This window comes from Arachis stenosperma, chromosome 6 (genome assembly GCF_014773155.1).
Source record: "Arachis stenosperma cultivar V10309 chromosome 6, arast.V10309.gnm1.PFL2, whole genome shotgun sequence".
NCBI classification, from domain to species: Eukaryota; Viridiplantae; Streptophyta; class Magnoliopsida; order Fabales; family Fabaceae; genus Arachis; species Arachis stenosperma.
In genome coordinates this window covers 80,460,581-80,478,981 of record NC_080382.1, presented here as the reverse complement: position 1 = coordinate 80,478,981, position 18,401 = coordinate 80,460,581, and the positions used below count along the sequence as shown (strand labels likewise).

The following is an 18,401-nucleotide window of genomic DNA, read 5'->3' as shown; positions in this document are numbered from 1 at the left end:
TCACCCAATACTCTAACATAATCAATTTTCACACTTATAATCAACCTAGGGTTCATGAAATTGATAAATCACAAGGGTTAGAGGGTTCCTTATCTTAACCCACAAAATTGGTTAATGGAACTCACCAATGGCTCATACTAGAGCACTCATAAACAACCAAATCATAAAATTACTCAATACCCATAGCCAAACTCGAATTTAAGGAGAAAAATAAAAACTGGGTAGAGGGCAGTAGAATGCTCACTACAAAACCTAGATAGAATTGTAGAGGATGAGAAGAGCGACACGTGGCCATAAACTGCTCATCAATCAGAGTTCCAAATCAAAAGTTATGGTGATTTGAAGTTTGATGGAGTTAGGATTTTCTCTCTTCTTCCTCTCTTCTCCATTACAGCACCTCACACCCTTTCTATAGGGTTATATGAGCTGAAATGCTCATAATTAATGTTTATATATGTTAGGTCTTTGGCCCAAGTGGGCCCAGTTCACTTGTTTTAGTCCGTTTATCCAACTTTGGGCCAAAACCTTTAAGATTAGAGTTTTAAATCATATTTTAAATATTTCTAGCTTCCCAAATTATAATTTCTCATTTCTTAACCTTATTCACTTATAATTAATTTATTCAGCTGCCGTACCGGATAGATCTCAGTCAGTATTGTTGGCCAAATTTCCAGTGCGCAGTTTTACAAAGAAAATTGTGTTTTCTGACTCAGAAAAATTCACTAAGTCCAAATATCATATTTAAATTATCAAATTCCGATTCCTAAATTTTCTAACCATATTCGCTCCTATTTAATTTATTATTTAATTAATTACAGTTTGACCGGATTTTACATTCTACCCCCAACACAAATTTTCGCCCTCGAAAATTCCATCCGCCACCACGAGTACGTGAGCGTAGTCTACCTTTATATCCAACGCATAGTAGTCCCAAGGTCTTTTTACCCTGCGCGCTTCCGTTGCCGCGCTCTGATTCCTTTATCTGTGAGGATCTTGATCATTCGTCCAACGCCGACCAACATCCTCGTTCATTACTTTCATAATCTCATCAACTCGCATCTTATTAAATCTCAAATCATGTCATCAATAATGCCACCATCATCATTAATCATAGTCATCATCCCACATCACTATAATCAACCAAAAATCATCAGCATACCCTAATCATACTCCATCACTATCCTCTCCCTCTGTCAAGCCAATTACCACTAATCACAGCTCAACTCCAAGCATAACCTCCAGACTTACTTTCTTATTCCCAAACCTTCGAATTTATATATAAATTGCTATTTTAAAGTCTTTGACTAATTAATCAAAACTCCCTTCATTTTTAGAAATCAAATGAGTTTGAAATAACAAGTTAACAAAATCATAAGAATCCAATTTTCTTTAATAATCTATAAAAGCATTCGAAACACATCTCTTTTGTTAAAGTTACTCAAATAAAAAATTATTTTCAAAACCATAACCAACACTCTTTCAAATTCTTGGGAAAACTTCGACAACACCTCCCTTAAAAATTGGAGTTTGTCACCGGTCATGGGTCCCCTCCTTTCAACCTCAACTCAATCAAAACCAACATTTCATATCAACATTTCCAAATCTATCATTTAGGACCATTACTTATCTATTTAAATCAAAGAAGACTAAAAGTCACGGATTCAATGCGTTTCGCCAAAAATCCAGAAATCAACCAATTAAATAACAAACACAACATATCAATCTCAAGAGAAAATTGTTTACATCACAGGCATTTATCCATTTGTATTAATCTGCTAAACTTATCAGGTATTCAAAGCCCAAAGCATTTTTGTTTAAAGCAAATCCCTAATCGGACCATCCGGTTTGGTTCTAAGTCTAATACTAAGCTCGACATTCCCAGTTTTATTGTAAATGTGGTATTATAAAATCATGCATTGTCCTTTAAGCATGATTATTGCAATTACCTCAATCTTACTCTTGTAATCGGCCCACATCCTGACTCCCTCGTTGTTGGAAATTTCTTGATACATGCCCTGGTAACTCGCACTTGTAACATACACCTAACCCCAATCGGCACGACCTATTTGGGTGATGACTTCTACATCTCTGACAGCTAGAAACATCTGAAGTAGCCGTTGTCTGTTTTCCTTTACTGTTCCCTTGGGACTCCTCATTCGTTGCAAAGTTATTTCGTCTTTGGGGAAAGTATTGTGTGTATCCTCTCTCCTTAAACTCTCGAACCCTTGGTGCGAATCCTTGGTTGTGCTCCCTATGACTTCTTTTCTCTGTAGCCACCTTTTTCACACACTCTTCAGCAACTCTCCTCTTAAGACTCAATCACAACCTCTTAATAATCCTTGATCCCCATACTTACATTACCTAATCGTTCAAACCTATAACATCAGTTTTCTAACAATAGTCATTATCCCATTCCTACACATTTGCTCGAATCCAAAATATATCAATGCTATTTACAGGTCTTCTCTCTTCTCAATCACCAAGATCCAATTGACTCAAGCCAAATTAAACCAATCATTTTCAATCATTCGCCTCTGAGTATGTCACTCAGTAATTCCAAAACCAACACATATTACTCATACCACTGTCGAAATTCCTATCTCGGCGTGCTTTCACCGGTTCGTTCTTGGGAATTCCTCCCCGATTACTTTATTCATGTCCATTAGACATCATTTGGGTCTTGTCCACATTAGCCAAGCGATATCAAGGTGATCAGACTCAATATCTCAAGTTAAGTGCTTCAAACTACCAAAGGTACACTCAAGGAATTCATGCTAGATGTATCGGTTAGATACCTTAACTCTTACCTCTTTTCAGCCTCCGGCCTAAGATTCACGGCCTCTGGCCCAAATTAACAATTTAAATGCATATTCCACAAACTAATATTCATTACCCAATTCATCAAATTCTCAACACACCAAACATACAAATTCACATAATTCTCAACCCAATCATTAATTTACATTACATATCAACTATACATATTAATACCAACCATTTACACAAACCAAACTTAATCCTAGGAGCATCTAGCCTAGGAATTCTCATCACACCACACGGTACTTAAATGAAACTTAAACCGTACCTCTTGTAGCCAAAATAATTGAGCTTCTTCTTGGAAGTCTCCACCAACCCTTAGCTCCAAACCTCACTAAAGCCCCACAAGCAATATCAATCTTCCAATTGTACACCAAAATCACCCAATACTCTAACATAATCAATTTTCACACTTATAATCAACCTAGGGTTCATGAAATTGATAAATCACAAGGGTTAGAGGGTTTCTTACCTTAACTCAAAAAATTGGTTGATGGAACTCACAAACGGCTCATACTAGAGCACTCTTAAACAACCAAAATCATAAAATTACTGAACACCCATAGCCAAACTCAAGTTTAAGGAGAGAAATTAAAACTAGGCAGAGGAAAGTGGAATACTCACCACAAAACTTAGATAGAATTATAGAGGATGAGAAGAGCGATGCGTGGCTGCAAACATCTCATCAATCGAAGTTGCAGATCAAAAGTTATGGTGATTTGAAGTTTGATGGAGTTAGGATTTTCTCTCTTCTTCCTCTCTTCTCCATTTCAGTGCCCCACACCTTTTCTTTAGGGTTAACGAGCTGAAATGCTCATAACTAATATTTATATATGTTGGGTCTTGGGCCCACTTGGGCCCGGTTCACTTGTTTTAGTCCGTTGGCCCAACTTTGGGCCGAAACCTTTAAGATTAGAGTTTTAAATCGTATTTTAAATATTTCTTGCTTCCCAAATTATAATTTCTCATTTCTTAACCTTAATCACTTATAATTAATTTATTCAACTATAGTACTGGATAGATCTCAGCCGGTATTGCCGTCAAATTTTCATTGCGCAGTTTTACGCAGAAAACTCTATTTTTCGACTCAGAAAAATTTACTGAGTCCAAATATCATATTTAAATTATCAAATTCTGATTGATAAATTTTCTAACCATATTCACTCCTATTTAATTTATTATTTAATTAATTACGGTTTGACTGGGTTTTACACCACTAGCTCGATTATACATCTCTTAGATGGCTAATCCACGACCTCGTTGAGGACTTTTCGAGACAACAGTTCAGCCGAGGTATGTGGAGATTAGGGGCTTTGTGATAAAGGCTAGAACCCAAAGGCGCAACATTCTCTAATTCGGAAGATCCGACCTTATCTGTGGCATTTTGAGTAGGATCATTAAGGAGAATGGACTGCAAGAGCTTCACCCTCAATCAGAATGGATCTGCACTAACCCTGGGGTTCAGATTTGGAGGAGATTGGCGACGGTGACCGTACGGCATTGATCACATACAGCATGCCATAGAAAAAATCTTTCACAATTGAAGAAGACAGTAAGAGCAGAGTTAATCCAAAAGGATAAAGCATGTCCAAGCCTTAACCATCTTCTTATCGTTGCAAACAGGTCAAGATAGTTTAGATCTCACAAATCCAACAATTCTTCTATCCGCCTGACTAAGATCTACAAGCTAACCATAGCTTGCTTCAAACCACAATCCTCGTGGGATCGACCCTGACTCGCTCAGGTAGTACTTGGACGACCCAATTAACCTGCTGGTACAGTTGTATGAAGTGTGGGGATTCGTGTAACCAAGTTTTTGATGTCGTTGCTGGGGATTGTTCGAGTTTAGACAACTGACGGATTATCTTGTCGCTTAGATTAGGTATTGTCTTTTATTTTGTTAGCTTTTTTTATTTTCTTCTTTTTTTTTTTTCAAAAAAATGAAAAAATTTCAAAAACCTTTTCTTTTCTTTGTTCAATCTTTGTTTTTGGTTTGGGTCTTTTATTTTTGTTCTTGTTGAATTTTTCGAATTTTTTTTAGTCTTTTTCAAAATATTTTCAAAATTAGTGTCTTTTGTTTAAGTCTTGAGTCAATCTTCAAGTTTGGTGTCTTCTTGTATCTTTTCTTTATAATTTTCGAAAATTGTGTCTTTGATTTTCAAAATTTTTAAAGTTTGGTGTCCTTTGCATGTTCTTGTTTTCTTTGAATTCTTTGAATTTTGTTCTTGGTGTTTTTCTTGATCTTCAAAATGTTCTTATTTTTCTTTTTGTTTTGATCTTAAAATTTTTAAGTTTGGTGTCTCTTTGTGTTTTTCCTTCTAATTTTCGCATAGTAGGTGTTTTAGATCTAAAAAAATTTAAGTTTGGTGTCTTTTAGTTGTTTTTCTCTTTCGTCATTAATTCAAAAAATAAAAAATATCTTTTCTATTTTTATTTTAATTAAATTTTCGAAAATTTTAGTTGAAAATTTAGATTTTAATTTCAAAATTTTTATCTTATCTTAGTTTTAAATTTCAAAATCAAATCTTTTCAAAATGATATCTTTTTCAAAAATCATATCTTTTTTAAAAATCTTATCTTATCTTATTTCAAATACAATTTTCAAAAAAAAAATTTAAAAATTCAAATTTCAAATTTTAAATTTAAATCTTTTTAATTTTAAAACTTATCCTTTCTCAACTTCCTTATCGTATATCTTATCTTTTCTATCTTATCTTCTTTTAAATTTTAAAATTAAATCTTTTTCAAATCTTTTTAATTCTTTTCTCATATTGTTGACTTTTTCAATTATTTTTAAATTCAAATATTTTCTATCTTATCTTATTTTCAAATTTTTTTCAATTAATCACTTAGCTTCTCTCTCTTTTTTTTTTCAAAATTTATTAACCAATTTTCAAATCTTTTTAATTAATTAACCTTTATTTTCTCGAATTTAAAAAATTAAAACAAAAACAAAAATATTTTAGTTCTTGTTTATCTTTTCTACTTCTAATTCTTCTCCTCTCTACTTTTTTTATTCGAATTCTTCTTCTCCTTTTTCTATATTCACTTTTCTTTCTCTTCTTAGTCACATCTCACAGGGAGTCCTCTGTTCTTGAACAAAGAGCTCCCATTCTTCTTCTCTCTTGGTTTCTTCTTTTCTCATTTATGACCAGTAACAGGGATAAATAATCTCTCTTTGATCTTGATCCTAAACCTGAAAGGACTTTAAGGAGGAACTTACAACAAGTTAAAGCACAAGACTCCGGAAGAGACCTTTCAGAAAATTTTGAACAAGAAGATGAAGACATGGCCGAACATAAAGGAGAGGCAAGAAAGGTTCTTGGAGACTTTACAATGCCTACCTTTGACTTTTATGGCAGAAACATCTCTGTACCTGCCATTAGAGCTATCAATTTTGAGCTTAAGCCTCAATTAGTCTCTCTTCTGCCGCAGAATTGCAAGTTCTATGGACTTCCACTAGAAGATCCACATTAGTTCTTAGCTGAATCCTTGCAAATCTGTGATACTATTAAGACAAATGGAGTGAATCTTGAAGTCTACAAACTTATGCTCTTTCCCTTTGCTGTAAGAGACAGAGCTAGATATGGTTAGATTCTCTACCAAAAGAGAGCCTAGACTCTTGGGATAAGCTGGTCAATGCTTTCTTGGCTAAATTCTTTCCCCATCAAATGATGACCAAAATCAGAGTGAAAGTTCAAACCTTCAGACAAAGAGAAGGTGAATCCCTCTATGAAGATTGGGAAAGATACAAGCAACTGATCAAGAGGTGTCCTCCTGACATGCTCTCTGAATGGTCTATCATAGGAATTTTCTATGATGGTTTGTCTGAGATGTCCAAAATATCATTGGACAGCTCTGCAGGTGGATCACTCCACTTGAAGAAGACACCTGCAGAAGCAAGAGAATTCATTGAGATGGTTGCAAATAACCAATTCATGTACACCTCTAAGAGAAATCCTGTGAACAATGAGATCTCTCAGAAGAAAAAAGTTCTTGAAGTTGATACTCTGAATGCCATATTGGCTCAGAATAAGATCTTAACCCAGTAGGTCAATATGATCTCTCAACATTTGACTGGAATGTAAGCTGCAGCTGGCAACACCCATGAAGCTTCTTCTAAAGTAGAAGCTTATGATCCTGAGCAACCCACCATGAAGGAGGTGAATTACATGGGAGAACCATATGAAAACACCTACAATCCCTCATGGAGGAACCATTCTAACTTTTAAGTGAATGATCAATAGAAGCCTCAGCAAAGCTTTAATAATAACCAAAGTGGAAGGAACCATAATAGGTTCAAGAACAGACCACCATTCCCATCTGCTCAGGAAAATATGGAGACCCCTAAGCAGAGCCTTTCTGACTTAGTCACTCTGGTCTCCAACCTCTCTAAGGCTACTCATAGTTTCATAACTGAAACAAGGTCCTCCATTAGAAATTTGGAGGTACAAGTTGGTCAACTGAGCAAGAGGATCCCTGAGACTCCTCTTGACACTCTTCCTAGTAACACTGAAGTAACCCAAGAGAAGAGTACAAGACCATCACCACTGAGGATGAGGCCAAATTTGGAGAGACTGGGAAGGCATTGAAGGCCAGTGAGGAAGCCCTCACTGGGTGTTCAACGCCCAAAATGGCCAAGAGCCTGGCACTGAATGCCAGTGAATAAGCCCTCACTAGGCGTTCAACGCCCATCCTGGCACCAGAGCTGGCGTTGAACGCCAGTGAGGAACTCCTTACTAGGCGTTCAACACCTAAACAGGCAGGGAAGCTGCCGTTGAACGCCAGCCAGGATACCCCTGCTGGGTGTTCAACACCTAAAATGGTAAGGAAACTGGCGTTTAATGCTAGTAAGGGTATACAGCATGGGCGTTTAGCACCCAAAGAGCCATCAGAGCTAAGGCTAAACATCAGCAAAGGCACACCCTCTGAGTGCTCAATACCTACTCAAGAAATCTCTATCCAAGAACTAAAGGAAGCCAAGGCTCATATAGAGACCATAGAGGTTCCATTGCATGCACTCCTACAATGCATGAGTTCTGATGAACACTCATCCTCTGATGAGGATGAGGACACTAGGGAAGAGCAAGTTGCTCAGTACCTAGGAGCTCTTATGAAGCTGAATGCCAAGCTATTTGGTACAAAGCCTTTGGGGGAAGAACCTCCACTGCTTTCCAAAGAACTCAATGCTTTGGTTTAGCAGAAGCTACCTCAGAAGGTTTTAGATCTTGGACGCTTCCTGATTCCTTGCACCATAGACACCATTACCTTTGAGAAGGCTCTCTGTGACCTAGGATCAAGCATAAACCTCATGTCACTCTCTATGATGGAGATGTTGAGAATCTTTGAGGTACAAGCTGCAAACATCTCACTGGAGATGGCAGACAAGTCAATGAAGAAATCATATGGCATAGTAGAGGATGTATTGGTGAAAGTTGAAGATCACTACATCCATGCAAACTTCATAGTCTTGGACATAGGAGAGGATGAGGATGATTCTATCATCCTCGGAAGACCTTTCCTAGCTACTGCAAATGCCATGATTAATGTTACAAAAGGAGAAATGGTTTTCCACTAGGAGAGGACTATATCTTGTTCAAGATGTCCAATCCCAATTCTTCCTCTGATAAAAAAGAGACAATGGTGTAATACCTAGTGTTTCAACCATCTCTTTCAATACAGAGCTTTACTAAGCCCAGACATCAATTCTAAGTTTGGTGTTGGTTAGCCATTAACAAGCACTAAGAAAGGTACTAGGAAGAAAGTACCTAAAGGCTGAAGGGACAAGAAAGTCCCCACTGAAGGCCTCTCACCTAGCACGAGAGTTATCTTCACCAAGAAACCAGTCATATCACATATAGTGAGTCGTATCCTATCTCTAGAGCATGTGGAGCTCATTCATGAGAAGACAGGAAGAAAGTTCACTGTAAGGGGCGAAATTCTGAGCCCAAACTCACCTCCGTATGGAGCTAACCATCAAGCTAGTGACATTAAAAAAGCGCTTGTTGGGAGGCAACCAAACCTTAATTAATTATTTCTATTTCTTTTAATTTTATTTTATTTTTCTTTAAAGTTTTAGATTCATGATCATATGCATCAGTCAAAATAGAGACAGAAAAATTCAGCAGTAAAAATAGAACACTCTGGATGGAGTGTTGCTAGCGTTGAACGCCAGCCATGGAGCAGACACTGGGCGTTCAAACGCCAGTGCAGAGGGAAGGGAATCTGAATTCCCTAGCCTCTCAAGACCAGTAGGTCCCACATCATCTTTACCTACCCCACTTATTCTCTCTCCTTTTCACATATCCCCATACACTTTTCCTTAAAAACCTTAGCCCAATCACATCCATATCACTTCTCCAAACCATCATAACTCCCACCAACCCCCACCCACTTCAAAATCAAATTTCCCATCCATTTACCCCACCCATGACCGAACCTAACCCTAGCCCACTCCTATAAATACCCCTCATTCTAACCCTTCATACACACACCTCTCATACACCACAAAACGTCCCTTGGCCGAAATCACTCTCTCCCTCTATCTTCTTCTGTTTTCTTATTCTTCTACTCCATTATTCTCTTTTCTTTATTTTTTCTCGAGGACGAGCAAAGTTTTAAGTTTGGTGTTGGAAACCTAGCTTTTTTGTTTCCATTACCACTTATGGCACACAAGGTTGGAGAATCCTCTAGAAAGAAGAAAGGAAAGGCAGTAGCCGCCACCTCTGAATAATGGGAGATAGAGAGATTCATCACCAAAGCCCACCAAGATCACTTCTATGAAGTAGTGGCAGAGAACAAGGTGATCCCTGAGGTCCTCTTCAGGCTCAAGAAGAATGAGTATCCGGAAATCCGAAGAGAGATCCGGAGAAGAGGTTGGGAAGTCCTAACCAATCCCAACGAAGAGGTTGGGATATTAATGGTGCAAGAGTTCTATGCTAATGCATGGGTTACTAAAAACCATGACACTAGTGTGAACCCAAATCCAAAGAATTGGAGCACCATGGTCCGAGGGAGAATCTTAGATTCTAGCCTGGAAAGTGTGAGGTTGGTGTTCAACTTGTCTTTGATGCAAGGGGATCCTCGTCCTTACACTAGAAGAGTCAACTTTGATCAGAGACTGGATCAAGTACTCTCAAACATTTGTGTGGAAGGAGCACAGTGGAAAAGGGATTCCCAAGACAAGCCTACTCAACTAAAAAGGCTTAATCTTAAGCCTGTAGCTAGAGGATGGTTGGAATTCATCCAACACTCTATCATCCTCACTAGCAATAGGTCAAAAGTGACCTTTGATAGAGCTATCGTGATTCATTACATCATGATTGGAAGTGAGGTGGAAGTACATGAGGTGATTCCTCAAGAACTATACAAGATAGCTGAGAAGCCTCCCACCAAAGCAAGGTTGGCATTCCCACACCTCATCTGTCATCTATGCAATTCAGCTGAAATTGTTATAGAGAGAGATATCTTCATTGAGGAGGACAAGCTCATCACTAAGAAGAGGATGGAGCAAACTAGAGAGCCTGCACATGAGCCTATGCAACAGCCTCAGCATGAAATCCCTGAGATGCCTCAAGGGATGTATTTTCTTCCTCTAAGCTATTGGGATGAAGAGCATTCCACCATCCTCAATGAAATTAGAGAACATCAAAGGGCTATGAGGGAAGAACAACAAAGACAAAGGAGTGACATTGAAGAGATCAAGCACTACATTGGATCCTCAAGGAGGAGCACTAGCCGCCACCATTAAAGGTGGATTCGTTCTCTTAATACCCTTTCCTTTCGTTGTTTTTCTATTATCTGTCTGTTTTATTGTCTGTTCTCTTGTTCTTACTGCATGATCATTTGCATTTATGTCTTAAATTATTAAAATGTTTCATATATCTCTCACCTTGCTTAAAAAGAAAATTTTATTTGAAAAGAATTGAGATATACATGAATTTCACGTTTACAATAAGAATAGTTCAATTATCTTGATGTGGTGGCATTGTTTTTGTTTTCTGAATGTATAAATGAAAAGTGCATATTTAAAGTTAGAATTTTAGAATGTTGGATCTTGAAAAAATGATGATGAAAGTGAAGTATTAGTGGTAATCTGAAAAAACTAAAAATTGATTCTTGAAGCAAGAAACACTACAAGAAAAACACCTATTCAGCCACACTTTTTTTAAGCTACATTTGAAAAGCGTAGTCTATTCTAGGAATAGGCTACGCTTTTTCGCATGGTGCTCTTTTATAAGAGAAAAGGAAACACTATTGAGGCATCAAATTCAAAAGCGTCTCCTTAGATATTTTAAATATCACTTATAAAGCGTAGCCAAATCTAAAAAACTATGGGTATATTTTTAGACCAAAGGGAACACTTTTAAAAAGTAACCCATTTGTTAAGTTTTGGGTATGCTTTAAAGTGTCTCCTAATATTAAAATACCAAATAAATAAAGTGAAATTTTGTTTGCCTTCGATCACCTCCACTCCCTCACACGCAATACACACCCTCATCCTCACTCAACACACACGAAGAAATCAGAAAGCTAAGGGGGAGAACAGGAAGAAGAAGAGAGGAGAGGGAAGGAAGGAGAGAACAACGGCGGCTAACTGGCTAGGGCTTTGCCGTCGTCGTCGTCGAATGCCAGTGAGAGAGAAGAGCTCGAGGAAGAGAAAACGCAATGGAGGAGAGAAGAAAGGGGTGCTCCGTCGTCGCTGAAGCTCCACCGCCGCTGCTAGGGCTTTTTGCCGTCGCCGTTCTGCCACCGCCAGGCTGATGTACCGCCGCCGAGGATCTCGAAGGGATGTCTCGCTGCCGTTATACTCTGTCGCCGTGCTGCCGTCGACTGGAGCTCGCCGCTGAGCTGCTGCACCGTCTCCAAGCCGTTGCGTCACTGCTCATCTCTTCTTCACCGTCGCCGCTCATCACCATGGTCATATCCTCTGTCACCAAGTAAGCATTCTCTGTTCTGTATCCTCTCTTTCAATTGGTTTTGTGAATTTTTCGGGGTTTTGGGTTCTAATTTTAGGTTTTCAATTAGTTTAGTATCTTAAGGAAAAATTAGTGAAAAGAACAGGTTTCACACTGAAATATTCTGATTTATGTCTTGGTTCATACGCATTCCTTGAACATAGTGGTTGCTTTCAATTTCCAGCTTCAAGCTATATTCCTCTCTGATGCCTTTTTTGGTTATGTTTTCTTTGCTTTGGGTGTTTTACATGGAAATTTGATTACCAATTTAAATTCTCCTTAATCATATAAACCAGGAATTCATCTGAAAACTAAAGAATTAAGCTGTGTTTTTCTGTATACAAACAAGATTTAATCGGTTATTTATCTGATTGATTATTGTTTTTATTTTTATGTTGGTTATGGTGTACAGATATAAAATCAGGACATGGAAGTGGACATATTGAGCAGACTAAACCACCTAAATCTTATTTCCTTGATTGGCTCCTGTGCAGAGAAACCATTTTTCTGCTTCGCTTTATTTTGTCAGTGCATAAACCTCTTAATTTAACATTACGCATTCACATGATACTCTTAGTTCGGGAAACACACAACTTTTACTTTATCAAAAGCAAGAATAATAATAACACAAGAAAAGGAAATCTTTTCAAAACTATGCATGCAACCCTTCTTGTTATTATTGGTATCAATTATGAACCAATAGTGATTTATCATCATCAATCAAGTGATTTATCATTATTTTGTTTAATTTTGGATGTTAGTTTATTTATTGAAGATTATTTTTTGGCCAGTAGTGTAATGGAAACAAAGCTCAATTGCTGTGAAGAATGTGCCTCAAATTATGAAAAGAAATCTCAATTTCTCAGACCAGGCCACAAGAAAACGTTACCTTTATGGCTTCAGCCTCATACCACCGAAACAAATCATCAGAAGGTATTAGTTAAACAAACAAATAAATTAAGTTTAGTGATCAGTGATGGCTTATGAATAATAATTGAATGTATTAAATTTCAGGATGAATTAACCAGTTGAAAAGGAAATGGAATAGGCTATGCCAGTGTCTTCACCAAACCAAACAAGAAGCTCAGGATTATTGGAGCAACAACAATAGTTGGAATGCAAAGTCCTACACTTTTAACAATAATTCATCAAGTTCTGTGTCTTTTACAGATAAACCAACACCAATACATAACTCCAATCTTGTACCTAGATTCAGACGTCAAAATTCTTGCACCATTGAGTTCAATTTCAGCGATAAAAGGCAAGCAACAACAGAACCAGTCTTAGGTTCCATGGAATTATTGGAAGGTAAAGAAGTAATAAAGACTACTCTTGCTCTTGGGAATGGTGGTTCTGGTTCAGGTAGTGAAACGGTGGTGGTGGAAAATATAACCAATAGAACACTGCGAAGAGCTCATTTTTGAAACATATCGCTTTTTTGAATCCAGTTTTCCAAGATTGTTTAACTAATTTGTTGTTACAACTAACAGACCAGAAAACTCACTCTACAAAGTCTCTAGGTTAATTTTAATTTTGTTGTTTGGATTTTGTTTGAATTTAATTTTTTTCCATGTGCTTTGATGTGAGAATGCAGACAGTAATTTGGGTTTTACTGAGATTTGATTAATAGTATCATAACAAGTTGGGGTTGGGGTTGAGTTCCCATTAGATATAAGTTACATAACTCTACCGTGTGAAGTGCTACTTCATAAATCATAATCATTCTTAAGCTTATTATGCTGTATGTATCTGATTCATGTGCAAAAAAGTAGCTTAACTGTCCATTCATACCTCAATTATATTCAATTGCATGTCATTATTCCATTATATCTTTTCTATTATTCAAAGGTAATAAATCATAGAACTGTTACAATAATGTAAAAACATGAATTATGCGGAGTACCTGGAGAAATATTTTTTATTTTATTAGGTGAAAAATTAACTTCTTATCATGATTAATTTGTGAAATTTTGATAATATTTCTGATATTTATTTTTTCATTGCTGGCTTTTTTATTTTTTTCCCTAAATTTTTTGTATACTGGATATGGAAGGGAGCCTTGGAGCAATGATTTAAGTTTCTCCAAGTCATTTCTAGGTCACAGGCTCAAGCTGTGTAATTAGTCACTACCACTTGCATTGAGTTATGTGTTTCTTGGTTCACCGTCGCCGCTCATTACCGCGCTCACCAAGTAAGAATTCTGTGCCTCATTTTCTTCTTCTCGCTCATTCTCTCGCTCTCTCTCACTCGCCCTCTCTGTGAAGTGTCAAAGAAACTGTGTGCTCTCTCCCGACTGCTTCTCTGCTTTGCTGTGAAGCATCAAGGTTTCCGATGAGTCAAAGCATCGATCCCTAACAAGCGAGGTAAGCACCCGATGATGATGATGGTTCTGTGAAATTTGGGAGGTTTTGGGTTTTTATTTTAGGGTTTTTAATTGGGGGTTTTAGCTTCTGTATTCTGCGTTGTTTATTTGTGCACTGCCAGATCAAACTAAAATCACCAATGTAAATTTCACCATGTGTCAGCTAAATTATTATTCTTATTTTTGTTATTATTGTTATTGTTGATTTTTTCTTGTTTAAATTTCACTTTTAAAGAGAGCAGAGTATTCTCAAGAGAGGATTATTCTTATGCTTTTAAATTGCTTTGTTGATTGAATCAATAACTTGAAGTACCTGTGAATTTTAAGATGGATTTTGGGAACCCAAGCTTGATTTGAGACATATGCAGTGATTGCAGTCAATTGAGTGTTTCAATTTCTGCTGAAATGGGAGAATATATATTGTAGAATTTAGATGGACATTTTCATATGGTAATATTATTTATGCAGCTAATTTATTATTTACCCTTATTTGATTACACTATTTAAATTTCAATTTATATCACTAAAGCAATGTTGCAAACCCTTGGTTATCATTTGCCTTTGGATAAGTTTATATTGCCATTTAGTTATAGTAAGTAGCCCAATTATTGGGTTTGAATTGCTAGTCTAGTTTTATTGAAAACTATAGATGAAATTACTGAATCGGCTATCTTTTTTTTTTTCAATGTTGAACAGAGAGTAATAGAAGGGGAATCGTCTAGTTCCATTGAGAAGCATTTAGTTTCTGTTGAGGCAAGATTAGAAATTTCACTTCCTTTCTTGACAAAGTTATAGTGGAAACAAATGCTGTCAGCCTTGATTAAAATTGTTCTTCACACCTATTTCAAGCTGGTTTCTTTTCTGATTATGAATTGAATAGTAAAAAAAAAAATTCTGCAGTTTCATTTTTGTTTTCTGTGTCTGTTGTGCAGGTTGGCAATTCGCTATTTTGATTTATTAAAGGTAAAGGGTAAAGCTAGTTTTAAGTTTATGTTTGTCTTTTCCTACTACATTGCTTTGCCAACTTGAAGTAGATAAACTTAAGTTCAAGGGTGAGTAATTAGTTATGAGAACGATCATATACACTTTGCTGCTAGGGAAATTAAATACCTTAGGATAGTATATATCATATATATAGATGTATAGATATAGAATCAAAGTATATATTTTTGGTTGTCCTAGTGTCTTGAAATCGTGGGCTCCAAAGTATATATTCCTAGCCTCTTAACACTTATTGATTTGTTAAGTAGCCTTCTAAATGAAATTGTAATTATTTTTTGCCCTTTGGTTAAGAATTAGTAGCTGCTGAAATCTAATGGCGTGATTATTAAATAGTGCTACTTTATTTCATTTTATACTCATTTATTGCTATGTAATTTTTTTATTTATTTGTTTTGGTCTTTGGTTTGTTTCTTCAAACTTGATGAAATTAAAATCATTAAGGGAACTTATAATATTTTTTGCTGGTTTTGGTCCAAAAATTCTAATGTGAAATTGGTTCTTGTAGCACTGCCATTACTTCTAGCTTTTCGTTTTCAAATTCATTTTTATATATTGAAGTTTTGTTTCTGATTCAATTTTTCACCTATGTAGTCAATTCATGAACACAGAAAAAAGATTGATAATTCTTACGGATTCTGGCAGCAAAAATATTAGAAGGTAAGAAAAAATTTCTGCTCAATCTTACTACTAATGTATGTGCCTTCTTTATCTTTGGTAGTACGTTATTTTAGAAACTTATTAAAGAAATTAAATACTAATAATAGAATCTATCATGAAGTGGAAATAGTTACATTTTAAAAGAAAATTTCCAAAATTTTGATGTGAATTTTTTTCTCTTTTAACCTTTTTGGCAGGGCATGGATTATAGGAAGTCGTAATGGTGAAGACAGAATTGCTCCACTGCTTGTGTTGAGCTCTTCTTTCAAAAAAAAAAAAAATTGGTGAAGATAGAATTGACGTAGGATATAATATTTTAGTTTTTAGTAGAGTATTAGTAGTAAATTCTAAGTGGTCTCATATTTATTTTGATATAGCTATGCTTAATTTAGTGTGAGATGTATGAATATTAATACTTTTGGATCATTATAAATATATTTTATTTACAGATAATTTTAATTATATAAAGAAATTATTTAGTATAATTATGTATTTATTTTTATTTTATAATATTTAACTCATTTAATTAAAAATGCAGAATTATTATACATGTAATTATATTACTAAATATTATGTTGTATTAATAATTAGTAGAATATATATATATATATATATATCCAAAAAAAATGAGACCTAAGGCTACACTTATATAAGTAGCTATAGTATACAAAAAAATGATGGACCTAAGGTTACACTTATAAAAAGTAGCTATGGTATACAATGTGGCTACGCTTTACAGGTGATGCAGTAGCGTTGAAAATCATAGTCTATTTTGGCAAAAATGGAAGCTGAAAAGCGTAGTCTTTGGTCTTGGACAGCATCACTTGAAAAACGCACCCTATTCTCAAATGCCAAAAGCGTAGTCTTTGGTGCAGAAAAGTGTAGCCTTTGAGAATAGGCAATAGGAATCACCCCAAAAAGCGTAGCCGTAGCCTAAGGCATCATTTTTTTCAATTTTGGCTACACTTTTCAAGTGTACCTGAATGGGTGTTTTTCTTGTGGTGAAAAAGTAGCAAAAAGAAAAAGAAAAAGCATGTTGCAATAAAAGAAAAAAAATATATACATGCAAGCGAAAAAAAAATGAAAAAAAAGGCAAAGCAGAAAAAGCCAATAGCCCTTTAAAGCAAAAGGCAAGGGTAAAAGGATCCAAGGCTTTGAGCATCAATGGTTAGGAGGGCCCAAAGGAAATAAAATCCTAGTCTAAGTGGCTCAACCAAGCTGTCCCTAACCATGTGCTTGTGGTGTGAAGGTGTCAAGTGAAAAGCTTGAGACTGAGCAGTTAAAGTCGTGATCCAAACCAAAAAGAGTGTGCTTAAGAACTCTGCACACCTCTATCTGGGGATTCTAACAAAGCTGAATCATAATCTGAAAAGGTTCACCCAGTTAAAGTGTCTGTGGCATTTATGTATCCGGTGGTAATACTGGAAAACAAAGTGCTTAGGGTCACGTACAAGACTTTGAAAGCTGTGTTCAAGAATAAAAAAGAACTAAACTGGGAGAGTCAATAATATCATATGGATTCTAAGTTCCTAAATATGCCAACACTTCTAAGTTTCAATGGATAGTGAGATGCCAAAACTATTCAGAAGCAAAAAGCTATTAAGTCCCGCTCATCTAATTGAATCTGAGTTTCATTGAAAACTCTGAGATTTATTATATCTTCCTTTTCTTTTTATCCTACTATGTTTTTAGTTGCTTGGAAACAAGCAACAGTTTAAGTTTGGTGTTGTGATGAGCAGATATTTTATACGCTTTTTGACATTATTTTCACATAATTTTTAGTATGTTTTCTATTAAGTTTTCATAGATTTTAGTGTTAAATTTACATTTTTGGATTCTACTATGACTTTGTGTATTTTTATGCAATTTCAGGTATTTTCTGGGTGGAAATGAGGAGTTGGAGCAAAAGTCTGATTCAGAGGCAGAGAAAGCACTGCAGATGTTGTCCGAATCTGACCTCCTTGCACTCGAAAGAAATTTTCTGGAGCCACAGAAGACAATGGAGTGTTCTCAATGGCTATGAAAATCTGACTTCCAGAGCTTTCCAGCAATGTATAATAGTTTATACTTTGCTTCAGAATTGAAGGCCCAAAACTGGCATCCTATGCCAGCCTCCTACCCCAATCCAGGCGTCCAGCGCCCAAAGGAGGAGACCAGTGTCCAAACGCCCAAAGAGGACCCCCTAGCCAGCGTTCAACACCCTAGAGGCCTCCTAGCACGTGGATCTTATCAAAGCTCAGCCCAAACACTCACCAAGTGAGCCCCAGAAGTGGATTTTAGCACTAAAAGACTGTTTTACCCTTTTTATGTAATCCTTAGTCATTAGTTTAGTATTTAAGGGATATTTTACATAATCATACAGGGACTTTTTACCATATTTTTCATTTCACATTGTATTCTCTATCAGCATGAGTTTCTAGACCTAGGTAAAGGGGACGAGCCCTGCTGAGTTCTATGGATTAATAAAAGTATTACTGTTTTCTTCAATCCTTGTTTGATTCAATTCTAAGATGTATCTTCGTTCTTCAACATGATGAATCGGATGACCCGTAACAATCATCTCCGTTCTTCATACTAAGACCGTGTGCTTGTCAACCACCTGTGTC

General features: G+C 36.2%; 1 long non-coding RNA gene across 6 annotated transcripts; it reads left to right on the top strand.

Annotated features, from left to right (window-relative positions):
• Nucleotides 1-11,280: 11,280 nt before the first annotated feature.
• On the top strand, nt 11,281-16,238 carry LOC130932858 (uncharacterized). Of its 6 annotated transcripts, XR_009067539.1 has the most exons (9): nt 11,281-11,756; nt 12,187-12,298; nt 12,569-12,707; nt 12,789-13,082; nt 13,828-13,965; nt 14,039-14,137; nt 14,833-15,099; nt 15,730-15,795; nt 15,993-16,238. It is a non-coding gene; the product is annotated as an uncharacterized LOC130932858 (long non-coding RNA). The 6 variants fall into 6 exon arrangements; XR_009067543.1 differs by having other exon boundaries at nt 12,789-13,965; nt 15,069-15,099; XR_009067538.1 differs by having other exon boundaries at nt 12,789-13,965.
• Nucleotides 16,239-18,401: the final 2,163 nt, after the last annotated feature.